Source organism: Macrobrachium nipponense, chromosome 5, assembly GCF_015104395.2.
Source record: "Macrobrachium nipponense isolate FS-2020 chromosome 5, ASM1510439v2, whole genome shotgun sequence".
In the NCBI taxonomy this organism is placed as follows: Eukaryota; Metazoa; Arthropoda; class Malacostraca; order Decapoda; family Palaemonidae; genus Macrobrachium; species Macrobrachium nipponense.
The window spans coordinates 65,146,765-65,162,129 of record NC_061107.1 but is presented as its reverse complement, the minus strand read 5'-3'; the positions used below and the strand labels follow the sequence as shown (position 1 = coordinate 65,162,129).

At 46.6% G+C, this 15,365-nt stretch overlaps 1 long non-coding RNA gene across 1 annotated transcript in view; it reads left to right on the top strand.

Moving 5' to 3' along the window:
• Window positions 1-324: 324 nt before the first annotated feature.
• Window positions 325-15,365, top strand: part of LOC135215100 (uncharacterized) — a 281,968-nt gene continuing 266,927 nt past the window's right edge. Inside the window, exon 1 of the long non-coding RNA XR_010314567.1 lies at window positions 325-451. This is a non-coding gene — a long non-coding RNA (uncharacterized LOC135215100). The remainder of the gene's footprint in view (window positions 452-15,365) is intronic.

Here is a 15,365-nt window from a genome sequence, read left to right as displayed (position 1 = left end):
TTAACAGCAGTACCAGTCTTCTTCACCGAACCTTCCAGCTCCAAGCACAAGTTACAACAATGAATTAAGAACGAGGTCTCGGAGCAGTTTGAAAACATTGTTGCCACGAGCTTTTAATATAAGAAGAGTGTTTTTCACACATTTTAAATGTATGTTTTTCCTAGTTCTTACCGTAAACAAAAAATTTATTTATTTAAAGTGGCTAAAAATGGCAATTTTTTTTTAACTACAAAGGTTATTTAATGTAATGGATAATATAATTGCTTAGTGTTGTCTAAAAGCATCTCGCAACCCTGCAATGATCACTGACGCTGAGTCGCCGCTGACGCCGCTACCGTCCCGGTTGTCATATGTGTTATTAGTTTGTGTTTGCGATGTGATGAAATTGCGTGCGGGTTATTTTTTTTTAATTGGGGTGCTTTCTTCATATTGATTGGACACCAGATTTCGAGTAAGTATTGCCAAGACCGAGGATTTTACCGGTGAGCCACCGCATGGATAGGCCTTAAGGCGGGACTGACCATAACAACTTGAAGCCTAACACAGCTAGTGTGTGGGACACACAGGGTTAGTCGCAAAGTCGTGAGACTAACAAGTTATCTGGTATTATTACAATTGCAAATTGCAGGAGAGGTTGACAAATACTTTTTTCCTGTACCTAGATGTCTTGAATACTAGGCTTGTGCTAGCAGGCAGGTAGGTAGGCTACATGTTGACTGAAGGATGTAGCAAAGGGTGCATATAATGCAGTAAAGGTGAAGTAATTTGAGAAAATATCGAGGTAAATGAGGAAATTTGCTTTTGTATGTTCTTCCTTTCATCCCCACGAGGCTGATACTCTACACAGCCTCCCGCGGCCTCCATGTTTAATACCAGGCCCTCGTTGGAAAAACAATCACAACTAAATTTCTGATTATATCAGTATTTTTTATTAGGTTATTTCGTTTGTGCTGCGTTTTACACATCATTCTCAATCTGTTTACCCGAAACATAGGGATATATATATATATATATATATATTATATATATATATATATATATATATATATATTAGCCTATATAGCTAATAGCTACATCTATGAACGATATCTTTGTGTTTATCACTGGTAGGCCTAATACTACATACCAGCCTATCCGTGTATTGTAAGATGTTACCTCTACATTCAGCATTCGCAAATAGGTTAGATTTCAAAGAAATTTGGTGAGATATAGGGTGAAATACTGAGTGGCCGACCTTTACAGTAGTGCGACCACCTTTCCAAAAAAGTACTTTTAACACATCCTGTAACCCAGGATAGACATAAGTCAAGAGCCAGCATCCGTCGAAGTAATACCTACCTCGAGACCTGTGCTTTCCTCGAAGTAAGTGATTTCTGCCAAGTCGCAGATTAAGGCCGTAATTTTTGACTTTCTGGAAGGTGGTCACCTTACGGTAGAGGTGGCCGCCAGGTGGCCGTTCAGCATTTTACCTTCCCCCATCAAAAGGAGAACATTTAAAGTTAAATGTTTATCATAACAGTTAGGTTAATGTCAAAAATATTGAAATATGATTTGGTCAAGCTTTATAAGGTAGATCTAAGCAGTATGTCTGTGGCCTAGTCCTTGCCAGTTGCTGGCTGGAATGTTTACCGCCTTTAATTACTTTTAAATGTTTATGTTTGTGATATGCACCGTCTTTGTGTATGTATGGTACTAAACACTGCCAGCTTTGCATGTAAATTGGTAGTAACTTGCCCCAGAACCCACAAGATGCCCACTGCCATATTGAGATTTAGGGTAAAACACCGCATGGACTGGCCAACTCACTGACGATCATGGCTGGACACCCTCTGAAAAAGTACTTATAAAGCGTCCTGACACCGGAGATGGTCATCAGTCACGAGTTGTTGTTGGTGAAAGATGGAGCTAATGACCTTTACTCTCCTTTCGAAGTAAGTATTCATGCAGATTGTTATCAGCTGTTAAGGTAATTGTTATAATCGTAATGCGCATATATAACTTTATTATTTACTTTTCGGATATATGAAGATGTTTTACTACTGGATTACCACCGTAGTGTGACGCAATTGCTTTCGCTCCCTGGGCCTCTTGTCTGTTTTCGCACCATAAGAAATTATGGGGCAGAATTTGCAATGACCAGAAAGTCGTTAAAAGAGGAAAGTTAGCATTGAGGGGCATATGTGGTGTTTTTGTATGGTAACACTGTGTCCCGGGCTTTAGACAGTTACATTCAGCTTACATTCAACAATTATAATAATATCCTATTTCGAATATTAACGGTGTAATTCACATACAGTAAATTATTAAAACACTTTTCAGTTGCAAATGTACACCCAGATATCCTTTTATTTACCTAAAACTTACACATAGCGTAACTATCTAAAGCCCGGGACGCAGTGTTACCATACAAAAACACCACAGGCGGATGGACAGATAAAAAAAAAACAGAGTATAGTTACTTACACTAACTGTGGCGGTGCCACCAAGAAATTTGAAAGTTAGCCTGCCGTGCATAGGAATCTTACAGCTGAATAATTGCTTGGTAAGTATGAATAAAACATAATTTTATTATAAAGATATCATTTCTAATATTCCATGATTAAAAGACTAGCAATCCAAAATTATAAAGATATCATTTCTAATATTCCATGATTAAAAGACTAGCAATCCAGTTGTCCAATGCACTTAATCAATCTCCCCATCCCAAACTACTCCAACATCCCATTTATTGATAACGCTATTTTAAACATTCATCTTACCGACAAATAAAGCCTTAAATGCACAATTGAACATTTTCTGCTCAGAATGACTTTTAAAGATTTGGATAAACTTGTGGTACACCCTGTATAGCATATGTTTTTTAGGGAGGTGGACCTCCAACAAAATTTAGATCATACACAGTATGTTATATATGGTAGTAGTATACATGTTTTACAGATATGATTATATTTTTATTTTTTATGTTCTGAGACTTTCTACAGAAATTTTGTATGTGATTATATTTTTATTATATTCTGAGTCTTTTTAAAAATTATTTATAAAGCATTAATCTTTAATTTTCTGTAAGTTTTTATGGTGCCAATATCCTAGATTTTGTGACATCAGTTTTAATAGCCACAAATCAGTCAATCAGTCCAAGACATACCTTTTGAAATAAATGAAAATTGTTCCTACACAATATACAAACCACCAGTCTTTACAATAGGAATGTACTTTAGCACTGTTAGAGACCAGCCATTTAACTTTATATAAGGTGGTTAAGTATGTACTTAACTACCGACTATAGGTGGGGGTCCTACCCACTCAGACAGTATGGATGCACTGTGCTTTTGGCTGCCGAGAGAGAGAGAGAGAGAGATGTGCAGCTCCTCCCTCTGTGCCTGCATTTGATTGATTCATTTGTGTATGTGATTGTTTCATTATATTAGTGCATTGCTGTTTTTGCATGTATCTGAACATAACATGCTAATTTTGAGGTGAAACTTACCATCCATCATTAGTTTTTATCTGTGGCTACTTGGTGCATGTTCAACAAGTGTTAAAATTGAAACAGTCTAAGAAACGGGCTAAAAAATCAATATGTAGCACCTGGTCTTATGAGATGGGCTAAAAAATCAATATTCAGTACCTGGTCTTGAGAGCCTGCTGACAATCGATATGCAGCACACCAGACCAGGTAAACTTTGAGGTTAAAAAATTGTTCATGTACGAATAAACCTTCGGTCTTAACAATAGGATCATTTCTAGCACCCAGCTGGATCTGGTTAAATCGCAGATGAAAGCAAGGAATCTTGTGAGATCTGGCAACACGTGCATATATTAGGTGAAAAGTGGTCAAGGACTACGCACCCGTGCCACAGCGTTCAGTCTTTTCTTAACTGCCTGGACGAGAGTTATGGTTGACTTCTCTCGGCCTTTACCTGGTTCATTGCCCGTTTTTGCTTGTGTTTCTGTGTGTGTGTGCTTTTATCATGGCTTCTTCTGCTCCTTCTCGGCCTCGTCAATGCATGTGCCCGGGTACTCCAAGTTTCCCGTCTTCAGTGACGAATCCTCGCATCACTTGTAGTAGGTGCCTTTCTAACGTTTGTACAGTAACGAATCCCTGCACAGAATGCCGTGCGTGGTCTAGAGAGCAAAGAGCAGTGGAAGCTTCCTACGTGGGGGGAATTTACTTCTCCTCTTCCCGATGATTCGTCTCCTGCTGCTGTCGCACCCCATGCTAGTGTTGTTCCTTTGTCCCCTTCCTTTTCTTCCATCGATTCGTCATTGGAAGTATCGGGAGGCCCTCAGGCTGGTTTATCATGTAATGCTGCCCCCTCTTCCTCAGGGATGCATGGGCTACAGGTTCCGCTCTCTTTGGAGTGTTTGCTGACGCATTTGGATGCTCGCCACCCCCCTCCTCACGCTGTCCAGGCCCTCCCCCCTTCTCCTGGCCTCGTCTTCGTTGGTAACCGTAGTCAGCCATATTGTATTGCTCTACCAGTGACGATTGCTGCTTCTTTGAGTCAGAAGGAAGCTGTGGTGTCTGCCCCACTAGCGAAGTCACGGGGTCAGCCATTTTGTATCCCTCCGCCAGTGACGTCTGCTTCCCGTTCAGATCGAGGGGAAGCTATGACATCATCGCTGCTTATGACCTTACTTCCATTGATGACATCACTCCCAGTTGCCTCCGCTGTGCTGCCTTGCTTGTCTGTGTCGTCATCGTTTGCTGCTATGACATCATTTCTGCCATCCAGTTCGCTGCATTTCCCTTCCATGTCATCAACCCCTTCTCTTGCTGATCCATCCAAGGCTTTATGCCAGGCGGTTCTTCAGAGATTGGACTCTGTTTTAGAAGATAGGTTTGCTGCCTTGTCGGTTGGGAGGACTGGAAGCAAGGGTGTTGCGTTGCCCCCTCCTCCTGTAAATAGATTGTGTAAGGAGCCAGTGGTGTCTTCCTCTCCCTCTCCCCCATCTCCGCCACGTTGGCGTATCAAGCGTTGGAAGGCTAAGGACTGTGCCTTATCTTCATCTGCGAGTGAGGAGCGGCACGGCCATGTTCCTATGAGTGTTGGTCTTATTGAGCCCTGTGCAGTCTGCAGTGGTTGCTTCGTTCTCTCCATTGAGTCGTGAGTGTGTTGCAACCTCTCACGTTCGGCCACAAGTTGCAGGTACTTCCACTTCTTCTCCAGGGCCTATTCGTTGTCGTTTGGATCTTGAAGCGCTTGTCAAGAAGTCGAAGGTTGTGAGCGCGGAGTTAGTGCAGGGTTTGCCTGTCCCCTCTCCCTGGTGCTTCCCAGGGTTAGACTCTGAGGGATTCTTCTTTTATTTCGAGTGTTTGAGACACTTTACCTACACACGTACGTGCGTCCGCCCCGCACGTGCACATAGGCAGCCAGGTACGAGAGTCATCTGTTGGGAGAATGTGTAGTGATGTCCCTAGTGTTGTGGTTGGTTCGTCGCAGGTTTTGGTGCTTGGATCCAACCCAGACAGGTTGGTTGGTATTTTGGACTGTTTGGCTGCTGGCTCTTCTGTTGGTTTACACGAGGAAGGCGCTTTAGATAAGCCCGCACCTTCTTCTTGTCGTCGGGCTCTGTTGCCGGAGCAGGAGGAGGGAGACATGCAAGAGTTTTTGTCTTCCTTTACAGAAGTTGTCAATCTCTTTCTTGGGTTCAACAATATGGAAAGTAGGACTCAGGCTTGGTCGTCTTTCACTCCTTCCTGCTTGGAAGCCTTGCTGGGAGCTACGCAAGATCCCAAGTCATCAGTTCAACTTCCTTGTTGGTGCATGTCCAGTCGGTCTTACATAAGGTAAACTCCTCTGTTTCAGATCGGGACGGATCACTTCGCTCTAGGGGCTCTGCCAAGTTGCTTCCCCCGTCTCTCATGAGGCATAGGAAGTACTATGCTACTAACTCTGCATACTTGATGTCACGTCATCTTAACCCTTACATTATTCATCTGAAGCTGGGGTTGACTTTGGAGCAGGTGAGGTTGGTGGCTCCGTTCTTGTCTCTGCAGGATGCCTCAGCTTTGGAGTTTACGGCAGCCTCCATGTTGCTGATTGTTTCTTGGTTGGACATCTGGTTGGCGGTCATTGCTAAGATAGCTTCTGAACATCTGGTTGGCGGTCATTGCCAAGATAGCTTCTGACAGGTCCCCAGAGGGGTTGGTGAGTGCTTCCTCTCTTGCCAGTTTGTTGCAGTCTGGAGGCAAGGTGTTCTCGTATCTTGCACACCTCAGTGTTATTTATGGGCTAACATTCTCCTGATTAGAAGAGACACTGCTTTATCTAGGATGAAAAGATTGGTCAACCCTGATTCCTTCCTGGCATTGAGGAATGGGGATCTTTTGAAATCTCAATTTCTGTTCCCTTGGACTGACCTGGAGGATGCGATAGACCAGCGCCAGGCTGACATGAGGGACAGATTAGTGCACCTTGCTGTGTCTAAGTCAGTCTCTCGTCCTCGGAGACGTCCGGCTCCTCCTCCTCCCCCTCCCCCAGCCCAGCAGCAGTCACGAAGGTTGTTGCCTGGTAGGCCGTCAAGGCGTTCAGTTTCGGCAGGGCCTTTTTCGGAGGTTGGGGGGGGGGTGGGGGGCCTCATTTAGCGGCTTCATTGCCTCGGGCGTTTGGAGTTTGGAGGACAAACAGCAGCATATCAACGTCTTGGAGTTGAAGGCAGCCTTTCTGGGTCTGAAGGAGTTTTGAGAGAAAGTAGATGGTCATTCTGTCATTCTCATGTCAGACAACACCACGGTGGTTGCTTATGTGAACAGGCAGGGAGGCCTGGTTTCACATCAACTTCATGCCTTGACCGTCGAGGTTCACCAGTGGGCGGTCAGCAATTCGGCAGAGCTCTCTGCCAGGTATATCCCAGGCAAACGGAATGTGGTCGCAGACAAGCCCAGTTGTTGGGATCAGATCTTAGGCACAGAGTGGTCCCTTCATCAAGTAGTAGCAGACAAGCTCTTCCAGGTTTTGGGGGAGACCCATGCTGGACCTTTTTGCAACCCAGTTCAACAGGAAACTGGAGATATTCTGTTCAGTGGTGTGTCCCAACAACCCTGGGACAACCTGGAGATGTATGCCTTCCCTTTGTTTTGTTTAATCCGTCAGGTCTTGGATAGGCTGATGAGTTCGCAGAGTCTCAGGATGACTTTGGTAGCCCCTCTGTGGCCTCAGGCGGAATGTTTTCCAGATCTGCTGTCGTTGTCAGAGGTTCCGAGGGAAATACCCCCTTGGCGACATCTCCTGTGTCAGCTGCATGTAGAAAGGTTCCACCAGTCATTAGAATAATCCCTGTCTCTTCATGGTTGGAGGGTATCTAGTATCTCCTCTGAGCGAGAGGCTTTTCTCAGAGGACAGAAGGCCATATTTCCAGCAGTCTCAGATGGTCGACCTCTGCAGTTTACCAAGGCAAATAGGCGATTTACTATGATTGGTGTCGTAAACAGAGTTTTTCTCCACTCGGAACCTCTGTTCAGCACATAGCAGACTTTTTTACCTTCCTCAGAATTTAGAAACGTTTGTCTGTTTCTGCCATTAGAGGCTACAGGGCGGCCCTGAGTTTATTGTTGCGTCTTAGAGGTATCGACATCTCATCCTGAGCAATCAAGTTCTAGGGAGCTAAAGTCCCCGACATGGGATGTTTCCTTGGTACTGAGAAGTTTCACTAAAGCTCCATGTGAGCCTTTGTGTCGTTCATCAGACAGGGACTTGACACTCAAAACGGTTTTTCTCCTGGCCTTGGCATCTTCCAAGAGAGTGGGGGAGCTGCACGGTCTGAGCTGTGATGTGAAGCACACCAGGGGTTGGGGGTCAGTGTCCTTCGAATTTGTCCCAGAATTCATGGCTAAGACCCAGAATCCCTCGGTGCATGATGATAGGTTCACCTCCTTTTCCATTCCATCACTAAATGACTTAGTGGGCGGTGATGTTCAAGAACTTGTGTACAAAGAAAGAGGTGTCGAAAAATACTATCTCTTTTTGGATACTGGAAGTCGTCAGACAGGCATACTCGACTCTTGATGATTCCACCACCACATCTGTGCAGGCTAGAGCGCATGACATTAGGGGTATTAGTCCCTCTCTGGCTTTCAGAAAGAACTTTGCTGTACATACAGTGCTGAGTGCTGGTACTTGGTTACGCCAGTCCACGTTCACCTCCTCCTATCTGAAGGATGTTGCCCACAGATCTATGGACATGTTTTCCCTAGGTCCTGTGGTGGCTGCCCAACAGATTGTGTAACTCTATCATTACCCTTAACAGGGCACATTAGTATCTTAACAAAGATGATTGTGTGGGTGAGAGAATGAGTGAGTTGGCTGGTCTCTTTCTCTCTCGTGTACCTTTCCTTCTTCCTTTGGGGAGATTGAGGAATAGACACGTCATTCACTGGACTGTTTGATACAGGTGAGTAAGGTAGTTGTACTGATGGTTTGGTCACTTGGTATGCAAATAACCAACCCTCTACTCGGTAGCATATGCTCTGCTCCTTGGCAAGGGGGAGTAGGGAGTGGTAACAAACCCTGGTGTATTGGTTTGTTATTGGACAGTCACACTTTCTCTTTAGTTCCCTAATACAATGATTCTCCCATATATCATTGTACGCCGCTCAGTGTCTGAGTGGTTGGATATCAATGTATCTAGCTCCTCATGGGCATCAGTACCTCTCTGGAAGATATTTCTTTTGGAGCTGGACTGGTGGGTAGGCCCCCAGCTGGTTTAGGATGTCTGTACCTCCCTCCAAGTATAAGTCTATCCTATTGTTTAGACCGAAGGTTTGTTCGCGTATGAACAAGTGACCAATTTTATAAGACAATTTGTATTTCTGGGCTCAGTTCGTGTCGCTTCGTGAAATAATCCCTTAAGTTCATTATTTCTAGGTAAATAATACTAACATTACCAGAGAAAAAATGAAAATAGGGGGATGTCAGAATAACTGACTCGCTCACCCTAAATAAAAAGAGGGTGTCGGTATGTAGCTGGGGCGAGTGAGACCACTACCACGAACCTCTTGCCATTTAGAATTCTCCTACATCAAAATTCCCCTCCTGAGAGAGCTGATACACGGCCGGCGCCGTCAACTACTACTACTCTACCTATGACGCCGACTGCAGCGCTCCTGGTGGCTATCCTTTTCGTTAGCGAACTTCTGAATGCACGTGCTACTCTTTGCTCTGTGTTTTTTGGGTGCTTTCCTTTGGATTTATACCTATCATGGAACTGCAAGCTATCGCCACAGCTAAGTTAAGTATCCCGAAAGGTTATACACTTCTTTTTTGTCAGCCAGGAGCTATATTTACCGTTTTTTAGGTCCGATAATAGTCTCCTGGTCTGGCGCATGGCTTGCCTTGCCGGCTCGCCTTATGTCGTTTAGCTACCTCGGTCTCCCATACCGTGGTGTCTATTCTGTGTGTATATTTATTCTTATATGAGTTATCCTCACGTGGTACAGAAGTTCCCACTTATTCTATTGCTTTACATCGTCCTATTCGGAAATCCTTTGCCTGTGCCTTAGATTAGTGTTCATGCATGCATGTCCCTTTGTCTAGGTGTCTAGGCGTGTGGGTATTTATGAATGCACTTCTATGTTATTCCTTAGTTCAGCTATCCTGGCCGTCGCCCTCCTTTCCACGTCGGCAGAGGCCAGCTCTTGAGTAGTTAGCTTGTTTTCTTTCGGGGAAGCTAGCCTACTTCTCCTGGACGTCCCTCTTTCTCTCCCACTAGTGATTTCCTTTCTCTTTCTTTATTACGATGTATTTATTTATGGGTTGCATGTGAGGGCGATCAGTTTGGCCTAGGCTAGTTTTGTTGCATTATCGCTTTGTGGTCCACTTGCGCTCGCGTGGTCAGCTCAACCTAGGCTATGTTTTGTTGCATTATCGCCTCGTGGTCCACCTGCGCTTGCGTCGAGCCACTGATCGCCCTAGTCCCTGTCCCCCCTTCCCTTCCTCCCACGCGGAGGGAGTAACGGTTAGTCCTCACTCGCTCACGGTCGCCATGGCGATCATCCGGGCACCCCTCCCCTCTTCCTCCCTTTCAGGGAGGATATGGGAGTTATGGATTTATGGGGGGGTTCTGTCGGACTGGTCTCGTTTTCTTTGAGCTTCGGGGAGGTCCCGGTGTGTTCGGGTGGGGTTGGCCACCCCACCAGCTCGCATCGGTTCTTCTCCGGCATTCTGCCTTGCTCTCCGGTTCCCCTCTCCCCCCCTTCTTTACCGTTAGATGTATGTATAGCTGTCTCCGCCAGCTATTCGGGGGTAGGGGGAATTCGGTGTAGACCTTACATGCTTCCCCTGTTTGTGACCATAGTCTCTTTCGTTTTCTGGCGGGACGCCCGCTTACCATCTGGGCATTCCGTGGGTTGGCGGAAGGGTCCTACGGCGGAGCTAAGCTCCTATTATATTTTTGACTGTTTTATTTAGTCTTAATTTATGGATAATCTTCTCACGTTCTCCAGTGTGTCGTACCCTCCTGAAACTTCGGTGTACTATAGGTGTATGAGTAGGTATCTGGCTTGATGGAAATCTTCGCTCCGGTGTATACCGGAGTATTTCAACCAATTTACCGGGTCCACAGACTCCCTCACACGGATTACAGGAGAGGATTATGCCCAAAAATGTTATTCTACTCCGGCATGCAGCGGAGCATCATATGAGTAGTCCTGTGATACTTATGTATCTGTTCACTTACAGGCTACCAACTGTCAGGAGGCTGGCTACGTAACGCCGTCCTTCAGGACCCCTGTGGGCACGAGGTCTGCAGGACCCACGCTCCCTGCGCCGTATGTCACAAAGATCTCATCGTGTGGCACCACGAAGCCTGCTCCATCTGCTACGAGCTGGTGGAACAGTTTTCGGACGGAGTAAGTATATACGTACCTGTGTAGGTATAGTCTTTTCTGGATATATACTATCAGAAACATCTTGTTCAATACTGTTACAGTTCAATTATCAGTCTTATATGTTAATTATACATCTCCAGGGCTTTGTTGTAAGGACTACAATGACCCTTTGTTTCAGGCTGATGCCGTTAAGGACGCTGCGTCGGTCACCCTGAAAGCCTGGGTAGGTGGCTTCGGCAAAAACGCGCCGAAGGGGCAGCCATACATCCTCGACAAGGGCATGGCTGTTCGGATCTTCCCAGGTGGCAAGTCGACCGGCTACGTCGACCCCGCTGCGGCAGCTCCGGCTATCGCTGCCATTCAACTCCAGGTGGAGCAGGCCTTTATGGATGGGGGAGCTCCGGATATTTCGGCGGACGTCTTGATGCTGGATCTAGATGTAGAACCAATGACGGTAGGGGTGAGTTATTAGTTGAGGTAGGTTTGTTGGGCGCTCAAGGGCTTCCCTTGGGCGCTTCTGGATCTTCTTCCCCTTTAGCTTCCTCTTTTTTTTTTCAAGGCTTCACGGAATTAGATATTCCGGCCAAGACGTCTGCTGCCTCAGTTGTTCCCAAAGTGAAGGGACAACGAGAGCAGAAGACCCTAGAGAGGTCGTCTTCCAAGAAAACTTCGGCCTCTTCTTCTCGTAAGTCTCCGGCTCACCATCCTGGAGCAGAGAAAGCGAAGACTACTTCTTCATCTTCGCACTCTAAAGGGTCAAGAGGTAAGTCCTCTAAAGAGAAGGCCCGTGCTCCCACCGAGCCAGCACCTTCCTCTTCTACCGGAGCTCGTCCGGAGACCCCTGCTGAGACCAGTACCTCTGGTCTCTTCTATCCTGTATCCTTTACAGCAGGGGTCATGCAACAGGTGGGGAATATGGTAGGCACGATGATGAACACTAGGTTCGATGAGACGCTCGCCCACATCTCCACCTCGTTTGCACAGTCCGGACAGTCGATCCAGAACATCTCGGATCGGCTGACTGACCAGGAGAACCGGCTGGCTGGCCTTAGTCAGAACCCTCCAGCAGTGCTTCCTCTAGCAGGTGCCGGAATGCCTCCGATGCCTGACTATAACTCCCTTCCCCCTTTCACCATGAGCAATCCTTGGAGGGTAGCAGCCTTTGCACCCTTCAAGGATGGAATGATTTCCATCCTGGACTGCGGAACTCCTCGTATCGAGGACTTCGAGTTCCATCCTGCCGGCCTACAACCACCTTTCTTTGGTTACGCTAGGTTGACGGAAGCAGCTCTCAATAGGGAAGATAAGATCCCTAAAGAGACTGTTATCTACAGCCGGGAGCAGGCTCAGAGGGAATGGGTGAGATGCCTGGAAGATTGGGATTGTGAAGAGCCCCTTCACAATCTTTGCGACGGAGGAGGAGGCACCACTCCCCTTCACAACAAAGATTGCTGAAGTGACCATTCAGGCCGCAATGAAGGATGAACCTCTCCCTCAGCTGAGGGAGTCAGATCCAACGTCCCCACGCTTCCCAGCCTTTGGGGACCTATGGGCGGACCTTCCGGCAACCTTCACTGTTGGGAAACTCAAGCCAGACTGTGCCATCGATCAGTTTGGCGAGAGACTTCCGAGGTTGCCGGATAACCTAATCCAAGCCGAATTCGAAGCAAGGACTAGGTTAGGGAGGACGCTTAACGCCTTGGTGATGACAGAGGTTGCTGCCATAACTTATGGTACGGAGCCTCTGTTTAAGCTCTTGGCAAAAGCGCAAACACAGACCGTACAGTCGGATCTGTACGAGTTTGTGGTAGCAAGACGGAACTGCAGGAAACATGTCCTGCAGGAAGCTACGATTCGGCATGAGCCAAATAAGTTCTTGTCGTCCACAATCTGGGGAGCTGACCTCTTCCCAGAAGCTGCTGTGAACGAAGTACAGCACAAGTAGACCAGGCTCAACCAGAGCCTTAAGATTCGCTGGGGTCTTTCCACCAAAGGAAAACAGGAAAGTACTCCTTCTAGCTCCAAGAAGCTGAAGAAACCTAGGAAGGTCCTGTCCTTCCAAACACAGCAACAGCAACAATTTTTGCAGGCAGTCCCGGTTTCACAACCTGTGCAACCGTCGACTTTTAAAGGTGAAAATCAGCCCATCCTCCTGTTGACTCCCCAAAGCCAGCCCTCGACCTCCTACGCTGTTTCCCCAGCTTTCAACCCTGTATTTGAAAGCCAGGCATTCCAAGCCGTCAATAGGTTTGGAAGGGGAAGCAGGGCTAGGGGTGCATTTCGCCAGAGGGGTGGCGGAAGGGCAATCAACTGAGGCAAGCACTTCCGTGGAGGACGCGGAGCACGTCCTGCACAACAACAGTGAGAACCCTCAGGTAGGAGGGAGGCTGTTTCTCTTCCGTCACAGGTGGGGATTCAGCAGTTGGGCACAGAGTATTGTGTCCAAAGGGCTGGGATGGAGTTGGATCAAAGGTCCTCCTCCATCCAAAACATTCCTTCAACCACCAACAGAGGAATTGACAGAGTATGCGCAAGAGCTCCTTCGGAAAGGAGTAGTGTCAAGAGTCAGACATTTAAAGTTTCAAGGACGCTTGTTCAGCGTGCCAAAGAAAGGCTCAACAAAACGAAGAATAATCTTAGACTTGTCCCGTCTAAACCTATTCATTCGTTGCGACAAGTTCAAAATGCTGACTATCTCGCAGGTGCGGACCTTACTTTCCCGTGGGGCTGTCACCACCTCTATCAATCTTACAGACGCATACTATCATATCCCAGTCGCGAGACACTTCCGCCCATACCTAGACTTCAGGTTGGGAGAACAGGCATTCTCTTTCAAAGTGATGCCCTTCGGGCTGAATGTAGCCCCCAGGGTCTTCACAAAAATAGCGGAAGTCGTGGTCCAACAGCTGAGATCACAAAGGATAATGGTAGTAGCGTACCTCGACAATTGGCTCATTTGGGCAACAACCGTCGAGGAATGCCTCAAAGCCACAGACAAAGTAATTCAATTCCTGGAACATCTAGGGTTCCAAATAAACAAGACCAAGTCCAGGCTTATGCCGGAGTCTCATTTTCAGTGGCTAGGCATTCAGTGGGACCTAAACTCCCACACTCTTGTCAATTCTGGTGATCAAAAGGAAAGAAATAGCCAAGTCAATAAGGCAATTCCTCAAATGCAAACAAACGTCAAGGAGAAACCAGGAAAGGATCCTAGGTTCCCTCCAATTCGCATCAGTGACAGACGTTCTGTTAAAAGCAAAACTGAAGGATATAAATCGAGTTTGGCGCTCAAGAGCAAATGTCAAATCTCGAGACAAGTTGTCAGTAATCCCGCCGATTCTTCGCAAACGTCTCCGTCCCTGGGCGGAGACCAAGAGCCTGTCCAAATCAGTTCCTCTCCAGTTCCCTCCTCCGGCGTTGGTTATCCATACGGACGCCTCTCTGAGCGGGTGGGGAGGTTATTCTCTGTTCAATAAGGTTCATGGAACTTGGTCACCTCAGTTCCGCCAGCTTCACATAAACGTATTGGAAGCAATGGCAGTATTCCTCACTCTGAAGAGGCTTCTACCAGCCAAGAATTCCCATATAAAGCTGGTTTTGGACAGCGCAGTAGTGGTACACTGCATCAAAAGGGGAGGATCCAAATCAAAACATGTGAACCATGTCATGATAGCCATCTTCTCTCTAGCAATCAAGTACAAATGGCATCTATCCTCCACCCATCTAGCGGGAGTTAGGAACGTGATAGCAGACGCTCTGTCTGGATCAGTTCCTCTAGAATCAGAGTGGTCCCTGGACAAGCGCTCATTCCAGTGGATATGCCAGATGGTCCCAGGTCTCCAAGTAGATCTTTTCGCATCCCAAGTGAACCACAAGCTCCCTTGCTATGTGGCCCCCAACCTGGGCCCTCTGGCTTATGCCATAGATGCCATGTCCATAGATTGGAATCAATGGAGGAAGATATACATCTTTCCTCCAGTAAATCTTCTATTGAAAGTCCTGAGCAAACTCAGGACGTTCAAGGGACAAGTAGCTCTAGTAGCCCCGGATTGGCCCAAGAGCAACTGGTATCCTCTGCTCCTGGAATTGGGTCTCCGACCTCGACGGATTCCCAATCCCAGGCTATCCCAGCCAGTACAAATGAGGAATGTGTTCGCTTCCTCAGGAATTCTCAAAACCCTAACTTTATGGACTTCATGAAGTTTGCGGCTAAGAGAGATGCAAGTATTGATCCCCAGAATATTCTTTTCTTAGAATCAGATAAGAGGGAATCAACTTTACGTCAGTATGATGCTGCTGTAAAGAAACTGGCAAATTTCCTGAAGTAAACAAACACTCGAACCATGACAGTTAATATAGCTATATCCTTTTTCAGGTCTTTGTTCGAAAAAGGTTTAGCAGCTAGTACTATTACCACTAATAAGTCAGCTTTAAAGAAAATCTTCCAGTTTGGCTTTAAGATAGACTTAACAGACTCTTACTTTACGTCTATTCCTAAAGCCTGTGCTAGGCTCAGACCCTCTGAAAGACCTAGTTC